General features: G+C 41.1%; 1 pseudogene; it reads left to right on the forward strand.

The window, feature by feature from the left end:
- Positions 1-625: 625 nt before the first annotated feature.
- Positions 626-26,226, forward strand: part of LOC132654879 (baculoviral IAP repeat-containing protein 1a-like) — a 50,728-nt pseudogene continuing 25,127 nt past the window's right edge.

Raw genomic sequence — 26,226 nt, forward strand, 5'->3', positions numbered from 1 at the left:
GGAAAGAATGAAAATAATTGCTGCATTTTCCCCACCTGTGCTAGAGCCATGTCAAACAGCTGTGCTGGCTTCATGACTTTTGCTGTTTCCAATGGATATGGCTATGCCATCAGATCTCCCAGAGCCTTGGTGTGAGGTTGACATAGACATCTCATTTATTGCTGAACACTCAATAATCAATTATTATCTAGCCAAGGATCAAAGCAGCAGCATTCTTTGCATAGGAACATAAATATTTAGAAGGAATTTTGACAGGATGTCTATTAAGCCAGATAGCATTCCTAGACCCTTCCCTGCTAAGACCTTTAGAGAGTTTCTGGGCCATGTGCTTTTCACCAGATTTAATTTAGGTTTTTGTTTTCTTTCTTTTTGCCTTTTTGAAATAGGGTCTCACTGTGTTGCCCTTTCTGTTCTGACTTTGCTATGTAAATCAGTCTGGCCATTGACCCAGAGATCTACCTGTCTTTGACACACAAGTGCTGAGATTTACAGGCCTGCAACACCACACCCAGCTTGACCACCATTAGAGCATCTGTGAAGCATCCTCAAGTCCAATTCAAAAGCAGTCGGTTATCCCCAAAGGTTCAGGCCACTCTTCACCATTGGCCTCATCTTCTCTGGCATGATGGTGATATTGGAGAATGCAGGTGGCCCTCCTCCCCCAGCAGACTGCAAAGCCTCTTCCAGTACTGTGACAGGAAGATTGCAGGGAGGAAATTCTGAGTCAGTTCCAGCTTGATTCCTCTCTATCCTGAAAGCAACATGTTCTGTGTATTCAGAAATAGGCCTGTAGTTCTGTCCAACATATTTTGTGAGACAGGTCTCTCATTACACCTGGAGCTTGCCAAGGTTAGTGAGCCCTTAGGGTCTTCCTGTCTCTCCTTCCCTGGCATTAAGATTACACTGTCCCTGTTGCCTTGCTATTACACAGGTGCTGGAGATCTGAGCCCAGTCTCCATGTTTGCCCAGCAAGCATTTGCCAACTGTGCCATCTCTAAGCTCTGGATATGTACCTTAAAATCTTATGCACACACACTTGGGTGTGTATAAAGTAAAATGTTGCTTTTCTTTACATATAGACCTTAAGAGTACCGGCAGTAGGCTGAGTGTGTAGCTGAGTGCTAGATCACCTAATAGGACCTCCAAAGTCCTGGGCTGTGCGTATGGAGGATGGCCATGGCTGGGCGGGCGGTCCAGATGTAGGAGTGTGTCATTTAGGGCAGTGGGATGTGGCCAGGGATTCAGTCAGAGGGGACATGGAAGAGCAAGCATGCTGGGGTCTGTGTTGCTCTGGTTCAGTATGATCAGCTCCAAGACACACCTGGTGCCATCGCTTCCCTGCATCTGTAGGTGAAAGGGACACTGTGCAGTGCTTCTCCTGCGGTGGATGCCTGGGAAACTGGGAAGAAGGAGACGATCCCTGGAAGGAGCATGCCAAGTGGTTCCCCAAGTAAGTGGATCGTATTTCATGATTAAAATTTTTAATGTTTTACAGAGCAAAATAAAACTAGAGATAAAAGAGCCACATTGTTGGGGTATTCCCTTGAGTTCTGATCTTCCTCCTATCCTATATGGGGTCACCCCAGAACTTTTTAAGTGGTCACATAGTGATAAGTTTGAATCACAGGAACTTAGCTTTTTCTTCTATTTTTAAAGTTTGTGGGGTTTTTTTTTTGTTGTTGTTGTTTTGTTTTGTTTTTTGCTGGATTATTGAGTGATTTTATTGGCTTGTTCCATAAAGGATATTTTTAATACATTCTTAGTTTTTTTTTTAATCAACATTGTAACCACTACTTTTCTTTTTTTTTTTTTAGCCTTTCTTTGTCTAATTTTTAGTTTTTATATTAATTACAGTTTATTTACTTTGTATCCCCAATGTAGGCCCCTTCCTCATTCCCTCCCAATCTCACCCTCCCTCCCTCCTTTCCTCCCTGCCCCTCTCTAAGTCCATGATAGGGGAGGTCCTCCTCCCCTTCCATCTGAGCCTAGCTTATCAGGTCTCATCAGGACTGGCTGCATTGTCCTCCTCTGTGGCCTAGAAAGGCTGCTCCTCCCTTGAGGGGTGGGAAGGGTGAAAGAGCAACCAACTGAGTTCATGTCAGAGACAGCCTCTGTTCTCCTTACTAGGGAAACCCACTTGGATGCTAAGCTGCCATGGGCTAGAGGTCCCTATGGTAGGCTCCTATCCTGTTTCTTATTTTCTTCTACCTCCAATGTCCATCCCATTTGTCTTTCTAAATGAGGATTGATCATCTTACCCTGGAACATCCTTCTTGTTTAGTTTCTTTAGGTGTACAGATTTTAGTATGTTTATCCTATCTTATAGGTTTAGTATCCACTTATAAGTGAGTATATACAATCTGTGTCTTTCTGCTTTTGGGATACCTCACTCAGGATGATCTTTTCTAGATCTCACTTTTTTTTCCTGAAAATTTCATGATTTTCTTGTTTTTAATTACTGAGTAGTATTCCATTGTGTAAATGTACCACAATTTCTATATCCATTCCTCCGTTGAGGCACATCTGGGTTGTTTCCAGTTTCTGGCTATTATGAATAAAACTGCTACAAACATGATTGAACAAATGTCCATGTTGTATACTTGAGCATCTTTTGGATATATGCCTAGGAGTGGTATAGCTGGATCTTGAGGAAGCACTATTCCTAATTGTCTGAGAAAGCACCCAGACCGATTTCTGAAGTGGTTGTACAAGTTACATTTCCACCAGCAATGGAGGAGGGTTCCCTTTTCTCCACAACCTCTCTAGCATGTGTTGTCAGTTGAGATTTTGATCTTATCCATTCTGATGGGTATAAGGTGAAATCTCAGGGTTGTTTTGATTTGCATCTCCCCTGATGGCTAAGGATGTTGAGTGTTAATTTGGTGTTTCTCTGCCATTCTATAGTCCTCTACAGAGAATTCTCTCTTTAGCTCCTTTTTTGTTTACTTGATTTGTTGCTTTTTAACTTCTTTATTTCTTTATATATTCTGGATATTAGTCCAGATATAGGGTTGGTGAAGATCCTTTCCCAGTTTGTAGGCTGTCATTTTGTTCTGATGACAGTGTCCTTTGCTTTACAGAAGCTTTTCAGTTTCATGAGGTCCCATTTATTGATTGTTGCTCTTAGAGCCTGTGCTGTTGATGCTCCATTCAGAAAGTTGTCTCCTGTGCCAATGAGTTCTAGGCTCTTCCCTACTTTTTCTTCTAACGGATTTAGTGTGTCTCCTTTTATGTTGAGGTCTTTGATCCACTTACACTTTAGTTTTGTGCAGGGTGATAAATATGAATCTATTTTCATTTTTCTGCATATAGACATCCAGTTGGACCAGCACTATTTGTTGAACATGCTGTCCTTTTTTTCTATTGAATGGTTTTGGCTTCTTTGTAAAAAATCATGTATCTATAGGTGTATGGATTTATTTCTGGGTCTTCTATTTGGTTCCATTGATCCACCATTCTGTTTCTATGCCAATACATGCAGTTTTTATTACTATTGCTCTGTAGTACAGTTTGAGATCAGGGAAGGAAATACTTCTAGATGATCTGTTGTTGTACAAGATCATTTTGGAGATTCTGGGTTTTTGTTTTTCCATATGAAATTGAGAATTTTTCTTTCAAGGTCTGTAAAGGATTGTGTTGGTATTTTGATGGGAATTGTACTGAATCTTTAGATTGCTTTTGGTAGGATGGTCATTTTCACCATGTTAATCCTACTGATCCATGAGCATGGGAGATCTTTTCATCTTCTGATATCCTCTTCAGTTTCTTTCTTCAGAGACTTGAAGTTTTTTTCAAATAGGTCTTTCACTTGCTTGGTTAGAATCACACTGAGGTACTTTATGTTCTTAGTGGTTGTCATGAAGGGTGTTGTTTCCCTAATTTCTTTCTGGGTCCTTTTATCTTTGTTATACAGTAGGGCTTCTGAATTTTTGAGTTGATTTTGTATCCAGCTACTTTGCTGAAGTCGTTTATCAGGTGAAGGAATTCTTTGGTTGAATATTTGTGGTCACTCATGTGTACTATCATATCATCTGTGAATAGTGACATTTGACTTCTTCCTTTCTGATTTGTATGCCCTTGATCTCCTTTAGTCTCTCTGTAGCTAGGACTTCAAGTACAATGTTGAACAGATATGGAGAGAGTGGGCAGCCTTGCCTTGTCCCTGATTTCAGTGGGATTGATTGAAGTTTCTCTGTTTAGTTTGATGTTGGCTATAGGCTTGCTCTAAATTGCCTTTACTATGTTTAAGTATGTATCTTGTATCCCTGGTCTCTCCAAGACTTTAATCATGAATGGGTTTTGGATTTTGTCAAATGCTTTTTTGGCATATAAGGAGATAATCATGTGGTTTTTCTCCATAAATTTGTTTATGTGATTGATTACATTGATGGATTTCTGTATGTTGAACCACCCTTGCATGCCTGTGATAAAGCCTATTTGGTGATGGCAGATGATATCTTTTATATGTTCTTGGATTTGGCTTGCAACTATTTTATTGAGTAGTTTTACATCAATGTTCACAAGAGAGATAGGTCTGAAGTTCTCTTTTTTTGTTGGGTCTTTGTGTGGTTTAGGTATCAAGGTGACTGTGGCTTCATAGAATGAGTTTGGTAATGTTCCTTCTGTTTCTATTTTGTCAAACAGTTTAAAGAGGACTGGAGTTAGCTCTTCCCTGAAGGTCTGGTAGAATTCTGCACTGAAAACATCTGGCGCTGGCTTTTTTTTTTTTTTTTTTTTTTTTTTTTTTTTTGGAAGGGAGACTATTGATGACTGCTTCTATTTCCCTGGGCCATATAGGACTTTTCAACCTTTCTGCCTGATCTCTATTTAACTTTGGTAAGTGCAATCTATCAAGAAAATTGTCCATTTCATTTAGATTTTCAAATTATGTTGCATATAGCTTTTGTAGTCAGACCTAATGATTGCTTGGATTTCTTCAGTGCCTGTTGTTATGTCCCTCTTTTAGGTTCTCTCTGCCTTTTAGTTAGTTTGGCTAAGGGCTTGTCTACCTTGTTGATTTTCTTAAAGAATCAACTCTTGGTTTCATTGATTCTTTGAATTGTTTTATTTGTTTCTAATTTATTGATTGCTGACCTGAGCTTGAATATTTCCAGCTGTCCACTCTTCTGGTGTGTTTGCTTCTTTTTTTTTCCTAGGGCTTTCAGGTGAGCTATTAAGTTGCTTGTATAGGATGTTTCAAATTTCTTCTTGCAGGCACTTAGTGCTATGAGCTTTCCTCTCAGCGCTGCTTTTGTTGTGTCCTATAAGTTTGCGTATGTTGTACCTTCATTTTCATTGAATTCTAGGAAGTCTTTAATTTCTTTCTTTATTTCTTCCCTGATCCAGCTGTCTTTGCGTAGTGACTTGTTCAGTTTTCATTTATGTGTAGACTTTTTGCTATTTCTGTTGCTGTTGTTGAGGTCCAGATTTAGACCATAGTGATCAGATGGGATACAAGGGATTATTTCAATCTTCTTTTATCTGCTGAGGCTTGCTTTGTGACCAAATATATGGTCTATTTTGGAGAAGGTTCCAAGAGGTGCTCAAAGAAGGTATACTCTTTTGAATTTGGGTGAAAAGTTCTGTAGACATCTTTTAGGTCCATTTGATTTAGGAGCTCTGTAAGTGCCCTTAATTTCCTGTTCAGCTTCTATCTGGATGATCTGTCCCTTGGTGAGAGTGGAGTGTTGAAGTCTCCCACTATTAATGTGTTGGGATGGATGAATAATTTCAGCTTTAGTAATGTTTCATTTACAAATGTAGGTAGTCTTGTATTTGGGGCATAGATGTTCAAAATTGTGATATCCTCCTGGTGGAATTTTCCTTTGATGAGAATGAAGTGCCCCTCCTCATCTTTTTTGATTAATTTTGGTTGAAAGTCTATTTTGTTAGATATTAGGATTTCTACCTCTGGTTGTTTTTTAGGTCCATTTGCTTGAAAAACATTTTTCTAGTCCTTTACTGTGAGGTAGTGTTTATCTCTGTTGCAGAGGTGTGTTTCCTGGATGCAGTAGAATGTTGTATCCTGTTTCTGCAACCATCCTGTTAGTCTGTGTCTTTTTATTGAAGATTTGAGGCCATTGATGTTGATGGATAATAGTGACCAATGGCTGTTAGTTCCTTTATTGTGGAGTTGGTGGTCTTACTGTAATTCATTGCTTGTTTTTTTTTTTAAATTTTGTTGGGAAATTATCTGTATCCTATGTTTTCTTTTGTGTAGTGTTTTCATTGGATTGGAGTTTTCCTTCTAGTATCTTCTGTAGGGCTGGTTTCCTATGTAGATATTGCTTAAATTTTGTTTTGTTATGGAATAGTTTGTTTTCTCCATCTATGCCGATTGAAAACTTTGTTGGGTTGGCAACTGTGGTCCCATAAGGTCTGCATGACATCTGCCCAGGTCCTTCTGGCTTTCATAGTTTCTGATAAGAAGTCTTGTGTGTTTCTGATAGGTCTACCTTTATATGTTACTTGGCCTTTTTCTCTTGCTGCTTTTAATATATTTTCTTTGTTCTGTAGATTTAGTGTTCTGAATATGATGTGACGTGAGGAGTTTATTTTCTGGTCTAGTCTATTTGGTGTTCTGTAGGTCTCTTGTATATTTATGGACATCTCTTTAATTTGGGAAATTTTTCTTCTATGATTTTCTTGAAGATATTTTCTGGACCTTGGAGCCTGGTATGTTCTTTTTTGTCTATTCCTATTATTTTTTGAATTTGCCTTTTTGTGGTGTCCTTGATTTCTTTGATGTTTGTGTTTGGGACTTTTCCAATTTTACTTTTTCTTTGAGAAAAGTTTCAATTTCTGCAAGTGTATCTTCACCACCAGAGAGTCTCTCTTCCATCTCTTGTTTTCTATTTTTGATGGTTACCTTTGTGTTTCCTGATCTTTTCTCTAAGTTCTCCAGCTCCAGGGTTTTCTCTGTTTGTGTTTTCTTTATTGCTTCTAATTCTGTTTTCATGCATCATTTCCTTCATCTGCTTGAATGTGGATTCATGTCTCTCTATGATAATCCCTTTTTTTTTTTGTTGTTGTTGTTGTTTTCCTCTCTATATGCCACTAATTGTGCCTCTTCTTGTTTGGCTATATTTGCCTATGTTTCTTTGAGAGCTTTATTCATTTCCTCTTTATTTGCTTCCATCCGTGTTTAAATTTCTTTGAGAGATCTGTTTGTTTCCTCTTTATGTGCCTCTAATAACTGGATAAGCATAGCTTTAAAATCATTTTCCTGTGTTTCCAATGAATTGGAGTATCCATAGATTTTTGGGGTTGCTGGTGACACCATAATGTCCTGGATTTTGTTGGATGTGTTATTTTGCCGACCTCTGGCCATTTGCTTATCTGTAACCTTCACTGTTTGTTCCTGGAGTCTCCAGTTCAGACTGGTAGCATCTTTCTCTGATGTCTGGAGAATTCTTCAGGAAGATGAGAGTGGTCCAGTGGTTTGAGAGTGTGCGTTGGTGATTCAGGTGTACCTAAGGGAGAAACATTCATGTGCACAGGAAGACAAATGTGGGCGAGCAAGTGAGTGTGTGTGTGCATGGGCATGTGTGTGGAAGTGTGCCTTGACTGACAGGGTGTTAGAGAATATAAATGCTTGAAGTGTGGGGCAGGAGACTGTGCAGGCATCAAAGGGATTATAGGTGCTGGAGGTCTTCACAGGTGCAATTCGCTTGTGTAGATTCCTTGAATACCTCAATGGCATTGCAGGCCACAGGTATTCAGCTCTGAGCTCCAGGAGTTATTTGCCTGAACTCCACTGGTAGACCCCCAGTATTCTGGGGCCTCAATGTTGAAAACACTGTCCCTCTGTTTCCCACAGTTTGCACATGGGTGGGAGGGTCGGATGTCTGGCTGCTAGCTTACAAGGACCCTGGATCTGGGGCTTTGTAAGGTCTTGAAGGCACACTCACTCTCTAGTAAGTCAAATTGGAAAGCACAGGGGTTCCCCCTGTTTTCTACTTTCAGTTGGGGCTTGCTCAGTCAATGTGGGGGTAGGAGCTCCTTCAGCTCACTGGTGCTGTAGCCGCTGAACTTAGAAGTCCAGCTGCAGCAGCTAGACTGGGAGGATGGTCCAAGTGCCTGTTGGGAAGTCCTGGGGGAGCCACAACAGTGGTCCACAGACCTATGTGGCCCGGTGCCTGGTGCAACTGGGTGGTTTGGCTGGTCTGGCAACTTTGATGGTGTACAGCCAGCTGTCACCACTGAGGGATTGGGTGGCCCTTACAGTCAATTGGGTGGCCCTTTGGCTGGGAGGACCTGTGGAGTTCGTATGGCCACCTGCATACCTGGGACTCGGGAAGGTTGGTACTGCGGATCTGGGAATCAGAAGGCTGGTAGAGCTGGCAGCTGTGGCTAAGGAGCTTGAGCCCTGCCTCGTCTGTCTCAGTCCCCAGGCAGTGAGTTCTGTGCTAAGAGTCTCTGGAGTCTCTAAGATTCTCTGTCGGCTGGCTCCACTGAGGAGGAAGGAGCCTCTAAATGGGGAAGTGAATATTCACCACTTTCCATCCCCAGAGAAGTCCACCGTTGACCTGAATCTAAATGGTCTCAGCTCATGTGATGTCCCTGCTCACTCAGGAAGCCTCAATGTTGATTTTGTGGCTTCAGTTGCCCCTCTACTCACCAATTTCAGAGTTTCAGATCCTTTGCCTCTCTGATATGGTGTGCTGCCATCTTGGATCCACCTTAAAGTAATTTTGCTTTCATTTGAAAACATATTTTTGGTTTGGTTTGGTGTGTGTGTGTGTTCATTTTGTGGGCACATGTTGACCTAGCATGCTTTCCCTATCACTCTCTCCCTATCTTTAGACAGGGATCACTGAACCAGAACTCACAGATTGGCTGACTAGCTGGCCAGGGAGTGTCTAGGACCTGCCTGTCTCTGTTGACCCAGGGCTAGGGTTGAAGAAGTGTGTGACCATACCCCACCTTTACATACACACTGGGCTTCAAACTGCAGACCCTCAAGCCTGTACTGTGCCATTTTCCCTACTAACCTACCTACTCAGCAACCCAAATACTAAGACAATGTCTGTCAGGCAACAGCCCCGTGACTTATCCCAACTAATAAATGCGTTAGTCTGTACAGGGGTAGAATTGGTGTATAAAAGAAAGAAAGTCAGAATGTTTAAGGCATTACAAGTGGTTTCATATGTGAGTTACTCACCATTTAGTAGGGATCTCTGCTTGTTTTCTTCCTTATCTCTGCCCTCACAGATGGCTGATGTCAGGAACTTTTACATTTCTCAGCTCTCTGGAGAAGCACTAAGAGGCTTTAATTAATATAGGCCTAAAACTTGAAAATATAAGTTATAAGGCAATTAAAAGAAACATAGGTTACAAAGTTAGTATGATTTTTTCAGCCTGCTCACACAAGAAGGACCAGACAGAGCTGGAGCGAGGCAAAATTGCATGTGCAGACCGCCTGACGTCCAGTCCTGAACTGAGGCACTGACCTTCGCAGAGCCTTGAGTGTAAAATGCAGATAATAACATATAGCCTGTAGGTCCTGTAAAACCTACCATGCATCACATGCAATGACTGATGTACCTTCCTTATGTCTATCAGCATGAGCACAGGGCTGACATCAGAACTCAGTCTCCAAATTTCCTGTTGTGTTCTTTATCCTTAGCTTCTGAGACTTCAGTTATAAACACTGGGCTGATCACTTCTTTTATGAAATTTTGGTAAAATATCTGAATATTTTCTTACATTTTTTAAAAAAAACTGAATAATAAATATGAGCTGGTTTTAGTATAGTTTTAAGTTTTAAAACATAGACTCACTCTGTATCCCAAACTGACATCAAACTCACCGTGCTCCTTTCTTTGATTTCCAAGTGTTGAGATTGCAATTTGCATCATCATGCCCAGCTATCACAAAAGTTTTTAAAGATTAATTTATTATTTTTACAGTATTCTGCCTGCATGTACACCTCCACACCAGAAGGGGGCACCAGATCTCACTATAGATGGTTATGAGCCACCATGTGTTTACTGGGAATTGAACTCAGGACCTTTGGAAGAAAAGCCAATATTCTTAACTTCTGAGCCATCTCTCCAGTCCCTCCATTTGTTTTAAAAATAGCATTTAAGAAAGTAATGTTGAGGTGGGAAGGACAGCACATGTCAGTGATCCCAGGTCTTGTGAGTGGGAGACAAGAGGAGCAGGAATTCAAAGTTTTTGTTCCAGAGAGCCTAAAATGAGTCTGTGCCATATAAAATCCTATCTCAAAAGAGAAAGAGTTATTGAAATATTTTAAGAGCAATTTCATTTATTACTATTTTAAAAAGAATTGATAGCATCAAGTCACTGCTCTGTACCACATGGGGTACATTTAGGCATAGGGCAATGCATGGAAAGTTGAAAAATGGAGCCAGGATCCATGGATGCCACAAAAACCGAATGGAAGTTCTGGAGCTATGTAGAGTTCATCTCCTCATGCTGTTAAAAGCAGCAAGGCAAGGCTGGTCTCATCCCCATTGATAAAAGAGCTCTCAGTCTCCTCCTTACCACACTGCTAGAAACGCTAGTGTCAGTTAGAGAAACATTGTTCAGTCTTAAAAGCAGCGTGGTTTGTATGGGAAAAGGAATGCATTTCAAGATGATATTCAACATACGTTACAAAAATCAAAACCAATAGATTAATATCTGTCATTTTAAAAATTATCATGACAGTTTTCTTTAGTAGGTGAAATATGCTACCTCTAATTTTCATATTGTTCCCTTTACTGTCACTGTGATCTGACTGTGGGAATGAGGCTCAACTGCCTGTTCTGCATGTTTAGTATAAGAAAAAAATGTGCTCTATTGTGTGCTTATAATGCTCCTGAGACAGAGGCAGGAGATTGCTTTAAGATTTCAAGGAATTTATCACCAGTCTGGGCAACATAGGAACCCCTCAATATAAAATAAAAATAAAGTAATCTTAAGACTGAATTTTAAGTAAATATATGTATTTTCCTTAATATAAATAAAAATAATTCTACCAGAACACTTGTAATTCTCATGAAAAAGGTTTGGGGTGAGTTAAAATCTTTTGTAATACAATATGTTTTGATCATGATTTTCCCCCTCCTCCAACTCCTCCCACATCCTCCCCACTTCCCTACTCAGCCAACTTGTGTTCTTTCTCTCTGTGTTTCAAAACGCCCCTCTTCACAAGAAAATCATAACAATCAAAAAACTAGTATGACCAAAAAAAAAAAGTGTGTTTTGTGTTGGCAAGTATTCCTGGGCATAGGCCTGCCCTGAAGTGTGTGGTTATACCCAGTGACACTCCACTGGAGGCTGATTGTTCCCTCATCAGTAGGTTCCAGTGGAAATAGCTTCTTGGTTAGGGTGGGAACTTGTGTCCACTTCCCTGCTCAGTGCTGGGTCTCCATCTGGTTGGGACCTACTCAGGTCTTGTGTTTGCAAGTATTTTTCCTGACAGTATTAGTGATGTATGAAGTCCAATAGTTTGAGAGGTTTTATCAAGTGGTCTTTGCAGTGTAGAACATCTCTGTTTATAGAGTTTTTTTTTTTTTAATTTTGTGGCATACAGTTTTAGAAGTATGATCTAATGATTCTTTGGGTTTCCTCGGTATGTATTGTTATATCCCCTTTTTCATTTCTGATTTTATTAATTTGGATACTCTCCCTGTGTATTTTAGTTAGTTTGGCTAAGGGTTTGTCTAATTTGTTGATTTTATCAAAGAATCAGCTCTTGATTTTGCTGATTTTCTGTATTGTTCTCTTTGTTTCTAGGTTATTGATTTCATCCCTGAGTTGGATTATTTCCTGATGCCTACTCCTCTTCGGTGTGTTTGCTTCCATTATTCTAGAGTCTTCAAGTGAGCTATTAAGTTGCTAGTATAAGCTCTCTACATTTGTTTATGAAGGCACATAGTGCTATGAACTTTCCTCTTAGTACTTCTTTCATTGTGTCCCATAAGTTTAGGTATGTTGTGCTTTCATTTTCATTGAATTCTGGAAAGCTTTCAATTTATTTCCTCCATGACCCAGTAGTCATTAGCTAGAGAGTTGTTCAATTTCCATGAGTTTTTAGGCAATCTATTGTTTCTGTTACTGTTGAAGTCTAGCTTTAATCCATGGTAGTCTGATAGAATACAAGTTGTCATTTCAATTTTCTTATATTTGTTGAGGCTTGCTTTGTATCTGAGTATGTGGTCAGTTTTGAAGAAGATTCCAAGAGGTCCTGAGAAGAAGGCATATTCTTTTGTGTTTGAGTGAAATGTTCTGTGGATCTGTTAAGTCCAATTGACTCATAACGTCAATTAGCTTCATTATTTCTCTGTTTAGTTGCTGTCTCAGTGATCTGTCTTTGGTGAGAGAGATGGTTTGAAGTCCTCCCACTGTTAACGTGTGGGGTTCAACGTGTGATTTAAGCTTTAGTAATGTTTCTTTTATGACTGTGGGTGCTCTTGCATTTTGGCCATATATGTTCAGAAATGAAATATAATCTTGGTTGATTTTTCCTTGGATGAGTATGAAGTGCCCTTTCTCATCTCTTTTAATTAATTTTGGATGAAAGTCTATTTTGTTAGATATTAGAATACCCACTCCAGCTTGCTTCTGTGACCATTTACTTGGAAAACCTTTTTCCAGCCCTTTATTCTGAGGTAATGTCTATCATTGTTGCTGAGGTGTGTTTCTTGTTAGCAACTGAATGATGGGTCCTGTTTACACATCCATTCTGTTAGCGTGTGTGTGTGAGTGTGTGTGTGTTTAACAGGGAGTTGAGGCCATTGATGTTGAGAGAGATTGATGACCACTGGTTGTTGATTCCCATTATTTTGATGGTGGTGGTGGTTTTGGTGGTGGTGGTGTTTGTGGTGCTGTGTGTGTGTGTGTGTGTGTGTGTATGTGCCCCTTCCCTGTTTTGGTTTATTGTTGTGGGGTTATTTGTTTCCTGTGTTTTTTCTGGGTGTGATTAGCCTGCTGGGATTGCAGTTTTCCCTCTGTCATTTTCCTTCTATAGGGCTGGGTTTGTGGTTAGGTATTGTTTAAATTTGTTTTTGTCATAGAATATCTTGCTTTCTCCCTCTATGGTGATTAACGTTTTGCTGGACATATTAGTCACAGCTGACATATGTGGTGTCTTAGTGTCTGTAACATAGCTGCTCAAGCCTTTCTTGCTTTTAGAGTTTCTGGTGAGAAGTCAGATTTACTTCTGATAGGTTTGCCTTTTTATGTGACTTGGCCTTTTTCCCTTTCAGCTTTCAATATTCTATTTTGTTCTGTACATTTAGTGTTTTGATTATTATGTGATGGGAGAATTTTTTTTTTCTGGTCCAGTCTATTTGGTGTTCTGTAGGCTTGTATATTTATAGGCACCTCTTTCTTTAGGTTGGAGAAGTTTTCTTCTATGATTTTGTTGAAAATATTTTCTGGGCCTGGGAGCTTGGAGTCTTCTCCTTCGATTCCTATTATTCTTAGGGTTGGTCTTTTGCCATTTTCTCAGATTTCACAGATGTTTTGTGTCAGGATTGTTTTATATTAACATTTTCTTTGGCTGATGAATCGATTTCTTCAATAGTATCTTCTACAGCTGAGATTCTCTCTTCCATCTCTTGTATTCTGTTGGTGATGCTTTTGTCTGTAGTTTCTGTTCTCTTCCCTAGGTTTTCCATCTTCAGGATTGCCTCAGATTGTGTTTTCTTTATGGCTTCTATTTACTTTTTAGGTCTTGAACAGTTTTATTCTTTTCTTTCTCCCATTTGTCTGTTTTTTTTTTTTTCTGTGTTTCTTTGAGGGATTTATTCAATTCCTTTACCTGTTTGATTGTATTTTCCTGAATTTCTTTGAGGGATGTATTTAGTTCTTTTAAGGCCTTAATCATTTGTTTTCACAACCTCAGATTTAAGATTGTTTTCTTGTGCTTCTGGTGTGATAGTATCCCCAGGACTTGCTGTGGTAGGATAGTTGGGTTTGGGTGATGTCACATGGCCCTGGGATTTGTTGCTTGTGTTCTTGTACTGATTCTTAGTCATTTGGTTGACTTTGGTATTAGCAGGCCTGGTGGTCTCTGATGGTAGCAGGTCTCTGGAGTTATAGGTGGAAATCTTGGTCCCAGATGGCCTCAGTCTTCTGGTTTTCCTACTCCTCCCTGATCCATGTGGGTCTGCTACTCCCTGATCCTTGATGTTGCTCTCTGATCAATGCTGATCTCCAAGGCCACAGATTGGAGTTGTTCCTGGGAAATGGCACAGGCCCAGGGAACTGAGGTTTAGGGCTCACAGGGAAGTGGAGCTCAAGCACTCTGGGCTGACCTCAACACTATTGCTAGCAGGCTCTGGCAGGCCAGTATATGGGGAAGCGTGGGGGAGGTTTCACCTGCTACTCTGTGATCTGTGCTGGTCTCCAGGGGTGCAGATTGGTGCGTGTCCTGGGAAATGGTACAGCTCCGGGAACTCAGAGTATATTTTAATTATATTTTTAATTATAGATGTGAATTTCTTCAAAGTAAGAAGTTGTCAGAGGAAATTGCCCAGTATATTCAAAGCTACGAGGGATTTGTTCATGTAACGGTAATTTACAAGGGCCATTTCTAATAGCATATGTTTGTTACCTAATAATATGTGATTCATCAGGGTGAATCACATATTATTTCTCTCTCCCTCTCTCTCTCTCTGTCTGTCTGTATCTCGGTCTCTGTCTCTCTGTCTCTCTGTCTCTCTGTCTCTCTGTCTCTCTGTCTTCATTTTTGTTTGTTTGTTTTCCCAAATACTCTGTTTTTCTTCCTTTCTCTTGTCTTGTCCTGCCTCTTCTCTGCACAGAGGAAACAAAACTCTTGTCTTGTGAAGCTGAAACCACTTAGACAGTTTCCAGGCTGGATTTGGGTTGCTTCTGCTGCCTCCTTCATCTTCCCTCTGAGTGAGGCCACTCACTACTCTAGCTACCTCCTGCTGCCTCCATCTGGATGTCTGACTCAATCTTCTGACCTAGTACATGGCAGAGGCAGGGCACTCAAAGGTGGCTCCTGAACCTGGTTATTTACACCCTTAAATTAGTAAGGACTTCCTAGTGGCAAGCAGTGGGAACCCACCTTAAACTGAAGCCAAAGGAGACTGTATTGTCTGACTGACTGAGAGGCAGCCTCTGCAGAGGGCATGGGCTGACAGTTGGGGTGCAGTTTTCTCAGAGGGAGAGCTGCATGGTTATAGAGCATGGCTCCCTTCCCTTGTCTCAGTTCCTCATGAGTCCAAATACACCTCTGTGTGTAACTGCAGTTCTGTGGTTGAGCATGGTGTATGGTAAGAGTGACCCTGAGAAGCTTCCATTTCACTGATGTTTGGCACTGCGTAAAAGTTTACAAGATCAATAGAAATCAAACCAAAATTAAAGGGCTGCTTTGCTCAAATTCTGCTGCTCAAATGAAAATTCACTTCAGTTTGGGAAGACCTTAAGTTGCAGGCCACAGATAGGTTTCTTTTCCTCAGGGAGAACATTTTGTGAATTCCTGGGTCAGAAGAGAATTACCTATGGTATCAGGTAAAACCTCAGGTACATTCCAAAGTCTTTGTCTGGTTCTTTCTTTTGGTGTTTCTCTCTCTCTCTCTCTCTCTCTCTCTCTCTATATATATATATATATATATATATATATATATCTCGGTCTCTGTCTCTCTGTCTCTCTGTCTCTCTGTCTCTCTGTCTTTCGCCGTGTGCACACGGTGCATATATACAGGTGCTTTTGGAAGCCAGACAAGGGCATCAGATCCCTTCGAGGTGGAGTAACAGGCATTTGTGAGCTCTCTGATGTGGGTGCTGGGAACCGAACTCAGGTCCCCTAAAAGAGTAGAAAATGCTTTTAACCACTGAGCCATCTCTTCAGCCCTCATCAACTTTCTTCAAAAAAATATCTTTATAAGTGATTTCTCCATCATGGAATGACTTTGATTTGTTTTGTGTTTTTTTTTTTTTTTTTTTTTTTTTTTACTTTATGGCTGGGAGAGACATATGGCAGTTAATGTACTTGGCGCTCCTGGGAAGGACTTGGGTTATGTTTCCAGCACCCTGTAGTAGCTGACAACTCTGCAAGTCTAGTTCCAGAGAATCCAATACCGTCCTCTGACCTCCTTGGCTACTGCACACATGTGGTACAGCCAAACATGCAGACAGAACACCTACATCAAAAATAAAAATAAGTGAATCCTTAAAAGTAAAGTTTTTAAAAATTGACACCTAGCCAAGCACTGTGGCACATGCCTGTAATCCCAGCACTCAGGGAGGCAGAGGCTGGTGGATCTTTGAGTTTGAAACCTGGCTGGTCTACAAAGCAAGTCCAGGACAGACAAGTCTACACAAAGAAAATCTGTCTCTAACACAAAGGAAAATAAAACCCAATTTTCACTCAGTTATTTCCATAATGTATATGTGTTTGTGTGGGTCCATGTGTGAAGGTCGGAAGCCAGAGGACAACATAGGAGTTGCTTCTCTCCTTCTGCCATGAGGGTTCCAGGGATTAATTAAAAGTTTTTTGGGGCTCAGCAGCAAGCATCTGTACCGTGGAGCCATGAACTGGCTCACTGCTTAGCATAGGTAAACACAGCTAAGTGTGGTAGGGTGGGCGCTGTCATGGATGCTTCTTTAAAACAGCTAACATTTTGGATAACATGTTTTGGAAGCATTTTTGAGCATCTCTCCTGTTCCAGGCTGGCCTCAAATGCAAGTGAATTTTGAACTTTTGTTTCTCCTGCTGAGTGCTGAGACAGAGCTTCTTGGGTGCTGGTGATGGAACTGAGGACTTCCTGAAAGCTACTAGAGCATGCTACCAACTGAGCTACATTTCCAGTCCCCCAAAACATTCTTAAGTGACATAGTGTGCTGTTAAGAAATTAAGGAATATTCACATTAAAATGATGTGACAGGCTTAAGGATATTACTCACTTGCCTAAAATGAACAAGGTCCTTGTGTTTCATGCCAACATCCAAAGGAAAACAAAACCTTAACGTTAGGAATCTAGCTCAGTTGTAGGGCATCCATACATTAAGTAAGACAGGCTCTGAGTTCAGTCCTAGCAGAGGTCAGAGACATGGGAACATGGGGTAGTAGACAGGTGAAAATAGTCGTAATAGAGTAAGAATTCTATGGTCACATGAGTGTGCTTCTCCCTGTTTTTCTGCTCTTGGAAGGTGGAATAAGGTGTCCATGGCCAGGAGGACTATGATAACAGGTTAGAGGCCAGTATAGGCTGCATGAGGTTACTGCCAAGTGTAGAGGTCTATGCCTGTAATCCCAGCACTAAGAAAGCTGAGTCAGAAATATGATGAGTTTAAGGATAGCTTAGCTTAGCCTACATGACAAAACACTGTGCCTCCTTCCCCAAATGAGCATGAGGGTGAAGGGATGCCTCAGATGTTATGAGTATTTGTTGTTCTTGCCAAGGACTCAGTTTCAGTTCAAAGTGTCTCCAAGGTAGTCGCTTACAACAATTTCTAACTTCATCTCGAGGGGATGTAACATCCTCTCTGTCCACCTGGGGCCCCAGGCACACCTGTGGTATACATACATGCTTCCTGTAGGCAAAACAGTCACACATACATTCATAATGGAGTGAGTGTACACACACAGACACACACACATATACAAACAGAGAGAGAGAGAGAGAGAGAGAGAGAGAGAGAGAGAGAGAGAGAGAGAGAGAGATGGCATCCTTCTGGCTGGAAACACCGTTTCCCAGTAACTTGCTAAATAACAAACACAAAGGGAAAAAGAAGATGCAGACAATGTTTGTTCTCTTGGTCATTGAACGCAGAGCTGTTTCTTTGGCCACATATGCAAGAGTCGACAAAAAAAGTGATATTGTTGCGATGGGGAATGTGCTGTCAAAAAGGCGTGATCATGAATAATACCATAGCAAAACTGGAAGAGTCTACAGTGTTACCCAGCATGCTCTTTTTTTATTAAAGAAGCAAGTCATGAGCAGGATTCCTGGGAAGAGAATCACTGAAAGTATTTATGTGATTAGGAACTCTAAGGGTCAGGGATGGGGCAGTAAGTGCAGGGTGCTTTCCTTGCAAACACGAGGCTTTGCATTCTGTCTCCAGAAACCATGTGACAAAGCCAGGTGTTACTGTTGTGCATGTGTAATCTCAGGGCTGGGGAAGCAGGGAAAGATGGAATCCTGGGGATCTTCAACCACACCAGAGAAGTGAAAGCCCCTCACAACAAGGGAGACACAGTGAAGTTTGTCCTCTGACTTCCACAGATATCCGAACAATGTACCTGCACGTATACCTGCACACACATGAACACACACAGAACTCTAAGTCCTGAGACAGCTTCCTAATATAGGTGAAGGAAATGATCAGATAAAGAAGGAAGCCAAAGAAAGACACAGTGCCAGCCTGCTCCAACCAGAGAAACATACTTGTGAGAACTAAGAAAAACAGTAGAGCAGGCCAATCAGTTCATGTCAGAGGCAGTCCCTGTTCCCATTACTATGGAACCCACTTGGACACTGAACTGCCATGGGCTATATCTGTCCAGGGGTTCTAGGTTATCTCCATGCATGGTACTTAGTTGGAGTATGAGTCTCAGGAAAGACCCCTGTGCTCAGATTTTTTGGTTCTGTTGCTCTCCTTGTGGAGCTCCTGTCCTCTCCAGGTCTTACTATTTCCCACTTCTTTCCTAAGATTCTGCACTCTGTGCAAAGTTGGCCATATGTCTCAGCATCTGCTTTGATAGTCTGCAGGGCAGAGCCTTTCAGAGTCCCTCTGTGGCAGGTTCCTAATTTGTCTCCTGTTTTCTTCTTCTTCTGATGTCCATCCTCTTTGCCTTTTAGCATGGGGATTGAGCATTATAGCCAGAGTCCTCCCTCTTGATTAGTTTCTTTAGGTGTGCAGATTTTATTAGGTGCTCTTTGATCACCTTCCCCTGAGAGGAGAGCAGCCTTACCAGGCTACAGAGGAAGACAATGCAGCCACTCCTGATGAGATCTGATAGACTAGCATCAGAAGGAAGGAGAGGAGGACCTCCCCTATCAGTGGACTTGGGGAGGAGTATTCGTCAAGTAGAGGGAGGGATGGTGTGATTGGGAAGGGAGAGGGTGGGGCTTATGGGGGGGATACAAAGTGAATAAAGTGTAATTAATAAAAATAAAAAATATATACATAGGATACATTGTTGAAAAAAAAAAGAGAAAAACAGTAGAATCTATTCGCCATGACATTGTGGCTTAATAGAAGTCAAAAGTCAATAAAATAAAAGTTTTAGACTCTAAAAATATTTTTCTGTTTAAATTAAAGTGTAGTATCCCAAATGCCAAAAAAAAAAAAAAAACCAAAAACTTAAAGCAAAAGGGGAAAAAAAGGGGAATCTAGGATTATATGTGAACACAGTAGGCTTTCATCTTGAGAAACTTGTCAGACCAAGGTTGGGACACTTTAATTTTCAAGTCCTCACAGTGTGGAGAAGACTATACCAGTGGCCCAGGGCCAGGATGAGGTAAACCCTCTTCCCAGTGTGGTGATCTCCAAGAGCAAGCCATGAAAATGACTGTTTTTAAGAAAGCCACAGGAGAAATGACCTTTCTCAAATCTTCACACTGACTCCGGAAATAGGAATCTCCTCTCAATATTCTTCTATCCTGATGCTAGATGACCAGGGGATACTATTAAATTACACCTTAACACAATGACCATGCACAGAAATGAAAAGAATGGATGGAATACCCCAGTGTTTTCCACTCTGCTCCAGCAGCTCTAACATGGTCTTTCTTGTACCTCTTATTTAGTCCTGCTCTTCTAACCACCCTCAATTATTCTGACATAAGCACAGATCATGAGATTATTCCACCTATATACACAACTCACTTGGACTTTGTTATCAAAGCCTGCTCTTCTCACCCACATCTTTTCCCCAAGCTTACTGCAATGACAGCGTCTTTGCTAATGAAGAAATGAGGAAGGACACTTTTAAGGACTGGCCCCATGAGTCACCTGTGGCTGTTGAAGCTCTTGTCAAAGCAGGCCTTTTCTACACAGGTCAGTCGGGGTTTTCCCCTTTATTTGTACGTTTCTGTGTGTGAGTGTTGCCTGAATGTAAGTATGGGTGCCACATGTCTGCCTGGTGCCCTCAGAGGCTAGCCAGGGTTTTGGATCCTGGAACTGGAGAAATAGTTGCCATGAGCCAGCATGTGGTGCTGGAAACAAACCTGACTCCTTTGCAAGAGCAGCCAGTGCTCTTCATGAGCTGAGCATCTCTTTAGCACCTGAAATAGTCAGTGTTTTGTGTCTGCCATGTAGTCTAATCCCAGACTTGCAAGCAATTTTCTTTATTTCCATTTGTCATAGATCTCTTGGGGCCTCATAAGACCTTCACCTTTCCATACTTCCCTCAGTGCTCAGCCTCTGGGCTTGGGGATCTTGAGGTCACTTCATCTGACAGGCTTATTCCACTGGCATAAAACTAAGCACCCGGTCTTAACGCATTGTCTTCTCTTGCCAGCCTTGCCTGAGTGTCACGGATGATGTGCTCCTATTTCTAGGGGAGGAGAGCTGGCAATAATGTGAGCAGAGACAGGGGTTCTTCATAATCTGCCTTAAATAGAGGCTCCTAAGTTTGTTCTTCCATCCTGCCCCAGCTACAAGTATATTCTTCCAATATACTCTGTAAGCAATTGATGGTCGGTTGCCTATGTCTGTGAATGTCCCGTATGTCATCATTGTCCAGAACAGACAGAAATCTCTGCCCTCATGGAGCTGCTACTGCAGATCCTGATGGCAAATCTTTCAGGATGATGGTTTGGAAGAGGTTCATCAAAGCACGTGGTGCACAGGAAACTTCAGCAACTATTGCTGACTGTTGCTGACCACCCCACTGAAGGACCAAGAGTCCTGTGTGAACTCTTGTCTTCTGTGCATGGTATTGCCACATAATCCAACTGGAGGAGTAAGCAGGATTTCACTAGTGAAATCTGGAGTCAAATTCTTGTGAATTGACATGTGTATGTGCTGTTGCGGTGACCCCATCTCCTTTTCCTAGGCAAAAACGACCTTGTGCGGTGTTTTTCCTGTGGAGGATGTATGGAGAAGTGGGAGGAAGGTGACCACCCATTAGCAGATCACACCAAGTTTTTCCCAAAGTGAGCAAAATGAGTTCTCTTGACTTTGAACTCACTTCATCTGTTATTCCCTCACTGTCCAGGTTTGTTATCTGTGGGTAGTGTCTGCTCACTCTCTGGTTCCCACTGTGAAGGATACATCCATGTATCTTTATTTCTTTCCCCCCTTGATACTCTCCCTGTCTAGCTTTTTTCTCATTATAGTAAGATCTTAATTTTTGTTGGATCTATGTACACACTTTTAAAAACAGGATCTGTGTAGCACAGGCTGTCATAACAATTCTATCTAGTAGGACTTGATCTCATGATCCTCCTGCCTCAGCCACCTAAGCCCACTGCAGAGGCCACATCATGTCTGCCAGTTCTAGGCCTTTCTGATTTTTTTGAGTACAAACTAGTTTTTCTTTTCACCTCCTTTTAGAATGCTTTACAGGTTTCTATTTCTATTGTCTAAGATTTCCTCAGTAGTTTTCTTTTTCCAGGGTTGGGAGTGAAAGCACTGATTTGAGCACACCAGGCAATCACTTTACTATGGAGCTACTCTCACCCCTTTTCTGTCAGTCCTCAAATGTATTTTTATTCCTCTTCTACACATAAGAAAACCCTAGAAAGGTCCACTTGCACAAGGAAATTTGTTATTGTGTAGTAATTAGAATTTTCAAAGCTAAATATCAATAAGCGCAGATTGAAAAGTGGGTATTTCTGGGCAAGGTGGTTGACACATGAAATCCTAGGTCTCAGGAAGCTGAATGACAAAAAATGTAGTTTTGTTTTATATTAAATACTTTGATATGAATTATCCTAAAGTTGATCCATTTTGAAATCCAGCACTTGTAATTAAGAAACAAGAGTCTTTTGATCCGGTTTCCCTGGGAAGGCAGGAAAATCTGCAACTGTGTTGGTGCCTCAGCAGTCTGTGTTGAGGTCCACCAGTGTGTTTTCTTTCCATCCAACACATACATAAAAGTGCTCTAAATTGATTTAGGTTTAATTATCAACATTTAAATGTAAAGGTTTAAATAACCATCTGGTCTTGAGATAGCATGCTAATAGTATCTGAATCACTTAAAATATTCCTTAAAAATGTTTTCTTAGTGTACATTAATACATACAATAACATTGCATATATACATATACATTATGTTTTACATATATGTTATATATATTACAGTTTACTACAATCATGCTCACCACCGTCCTCCCATTACCTTCTCTTATCTCTCTCTAGCTCTTCTCAGTTCTTTTTCTTCTAAAATCACATGTTTTGTGCCTTCCCAGGGCTATATAGCAAGATTTATCCTGGTTTTAAATAAATAAATAAATAAATACACAAAATATTTCTATTTAATTTTGAAGTTAGAAGAGATACAGCAGTGCTCACTTTTTTCTTTTTCTTTTACTTTTTAAAGCATTTGACTTTTGGGTGTTTTGTCTGCATGTATATCTGTGCACTGCTTGCATTCCTGGTGTCCACAGAGGTCAGAAAGAGGGCATCAAATATCCTAGAACTGAGTTACAGGAGGCCGTGAACTGCCTGATATGGGTGTTGGGAAGTAAACCTGAGTCCTCCCAGGAGTAGTGACTGTTCTCCCACTGAGACATTGTAGGCCCCACTTTTTTTCTTTTTTCTTTAAGAGTATGTAGAAAATAGTTGAGAATGCCAGGGCCTTCCTCTCAATCCCTGTGTGGCAAGGTGGGAGAGGATTTGGTTGTACTTAAAGCTTGTTCTAGAATCTATCAACAAACTTTGTTTTATTTTAATTAAAACTAGCATATGTAATGCATATCTACTGTACTTGCATATCTGGTTGAAAGGACAATAACAATAAATCCTGGATGCTGAGTGCTAAAGTCAAGAAGTCAAGGTCTCTCAATGCCTTAGAGGCCACTGTGCCACTCCCTTGTCCTGGTTGATGCTGTCCTCCTCATCCAGGGGGAAACATAGTCCTGATTTTCAGTTACTGTCCTTTTACCAAACACACACACACACACACACACAATCACACACACACACACACACACACACACACACATCTACATAAACCTTCAGCTTTGCCTGTTCTTCTTCAGTCGTTTGTTGGTTCTTTTTATTTTAGTTCTATGTGTGTTGTGTGTGTGTGAAACGGAACAGGAGGTTGAATCCAGAGTGTCATGAGTGAGAAGCAGCACTTTGCCACTGAACTACTGCTCTAGCCCACACATTGTTTAAGACAGAATTCTAGTATGTCTACAGAGTGAGTCCCAGAAAGCCAGGGCTACACAGAGAAACCCTATTTAAGAAAAAAACAATTAAAAAATTTGCTGTGTAGCTGATCTTGATTTGCAGTATAGCTCAAATTTCCCCTGAACTTACATCTTGCCTTAATGAATACTAGATGCACAGCCATTTGCTACCATAATTGATTGGCTTGCCTGCTATGTTTGTTGGGGGGGTGTCAGCTCATAGAGGGGTGTTTGAGACAGAGCACCAGATAACCTGGGATGGCCTCCAACTCAGTATTTAGAGAGGATGGCCTTAAACTCATCCAACTGCCTCTACATTCCAAGGGCTGGGTGACAGACATGCTCCACTACACCCAACATTTTTTTTTTTGTTTTTTAGCTTATTCATTTTTATTTTATACATTGGTGTTTCATCTGCATGTGTGAGGAAGTCAGATCCCATGGAACGAGAGCTATAGACCATTGTGAGCTGTCATGTGGGTGCTGAGAATTGAGCCCTGGTTTCTGGAAGAGCTGCCAGTGCTCTTGAACAGTGAGCCATGTCTTTAGCCCCAGCTTTTGTTTAGATAGACAATAGCAAGATGTAAACTGACAACTGGCAACAATGACCATATCCTTTCATCCAAGTTTCTCTCTAGGACACCCCAGGGCTCTCAGTTGCTAATGGGAGTCTGGAATGAACATAAATTCAGACCTTAACAAGAACAGAATTCCAGAGACTTACAACAAGGTCAAAGTGCAGACAGTATGTGACATGGATTGTTCATTCCTAAGGAGGACACTTCCTCCTCCCAAACTCAGGAGACATTGCAGAAGAGGGGCCCAAGAGGTAAGAAGAGCCAGAGGTTGTAGAGGACAGCTTGGGTTTGTCTTGTTTTGTACACAGCAGGTTCCTTCTCTCAGGAATTCAGTTGCTGTGGTTGCCTATCCATGCAAGACTGTGCCAAATCCAGACAAGCCAAGCCCCACCTCTAGGAGGGGAGCTGTTGACACTTGTTTCTCCTAGAGTCATTCTTCTTCATACCATGGGCCTTGAGATTTCCTGAGCTCTGCTGGATGGCCCTGTGTCCACTCACCCATGAGCAGCACTAATTGAATTCAGTTAAAAGAGGATACAAAGCTGGGAGGGGACCTGACTTGAGGAGGAGTCTGGGGAAACTGAAGAAAGGCAGTGGGGGTTAATATAATCCACATACATTGTACATATTTCTGTGATTTCCAAGGAATAAAATAATTTTTAAAAAAGAAAAGGCTTCCAAACCGTGGCTCAAAAAGCTCTGCCACTTTTATCAGCGATTATGGATGAATGAGAGCAACAGAGAGTAGGTAATTGGTGAGGGAAAGGGGAGTGAGTCAGGAGAGGTGCTCAGGGGAATTTTGCAGTTCTGATTGACTAGCAAGGAGATTGCTTCTTTATTACACAGGTTTCAGAGAACGAAGTCCGACTAATGACAGACTAACCTGTCCAAGAAGTGCAGATGATTTGTTTGATTTTTCATTACGAAGTGTTACAACTTCAGTCATCATTAGAAAATATAAACAGAACAGATTTATGCTTATTATAAGGTTTATAACTCCAAGTTATAGAATCTAAAGATTGTGTTATCCAAACCAAACACATTTCTTATATAACAGCTTACTTTTAGGCTGACAGAATTTGTAGTTTTAAGGCACTCCAGACAAACAGAAAACACCTGAACTTTTTTTATGAAGACCAAATATTAATACCTAACTCCTTTTACTACTTGTGTCATCATCTACACTATAAAGTAGGAACAAGTTATTTTAGTCAATCTATCTTATTTACTGAGTTCTCTTCCTCCAGGGGTGTACCCTCTATGACCCCCGATAGGATATTCAAACTACATTTTCAGAGAGTTCTAAGAGTATTGTAAAGGGAGGCCTTGAATCTGTTACCCGGTTTTCTGGCCAGTCAGAGTTTGTCCTTGTCTTTGTTTCCCCTGCACCAGTTATTCTGTTTGAGTTTGCTAAAGGGCAGATATCCACAAAATATTCCTGTAGTAATGGCCTCATAAAAGAATTTCTAGTTTATGTGCTAATCTGTGCTCAATGATCTCCAAAGCATAAGGAAACCTTCACAACAGTGGCCAGATAATGTAATTTTTCTAAAAGAAAATAACTCAGACATAATTTTCTTGGGAAAAGACAGAAAAAATCATAATGCATAAAGGATTCCCCCCCAAAATAAAACACATAGAGCCTAAAAACCTACAAAAGAGGGAAAGAATGAAAATGATTGCAGCATTTGGCTCACCTATGCTAGAGCCATGTCAAACAGCTGTGCTGGCTTCATTGCTTTTCCTGTTTCCAATTTATATGGCTGTGCCATGAGATGCTCCCAGAGCCATGGTGTGAGGTTGACATAGACGTCTCATTTCTTGCTGAGCACTTGATCATCAATTATTATCTAGCCAAGGTTCAAAGCAGCAGCATTCTTTGCACAGGAACATAAATATTTAGAAGAAATTTTGACAGGATGCCCATTAAGCCAGATAGCATTAGTAGACCCTGCCCTCCTAAGACCTTTATAAACTCTCTGGGCCATGGGCTTTTGACCAGGTTTAGTTTAGGTTTTTGTTTTCTTTAATTTAGGTTTAGTTTCTTTAGTTTAGGTTTTGTTTTCTTTCATTTTGTCTCACTGTGTTGCCCTTTCTGTAGATCAGTCTGGCCTTTGACCCAGAGATCCACTGGTCGTTGAGACCCAAGTGCTGAGATTTACAGGCCTGTACCACCAAACCCAGCTTGACCACATTTAGAGCATCTGTGAAGCAGCCTCAAGCCCAATTCAAAAGCGGTTGGTTATCCCCAAAGATTCAGGCCACTCTTCACCGTTGGCCTCATCTTGTCTGGCATGATGGTGATGTTGTAGAATGCAGGTGGCCCTCCTCCCCCAGCAGACTGCAAAGCCTCTTCCAGT

Source organism: Meriones unguiculatus, chromosome 6, assembly GCF_030254825.1.
Source record: "Meriones unguiculatus strain TT.TT164.6M chromosome 6, Bangor_MerUng_6.1, whole genome shotgun sequence".
Lineage (NCBI taxonomy): Eukaryota > Metazoa > Chordata > Mammalia > Rodentia > Muridae > Meriones > Meriones unguiculatus.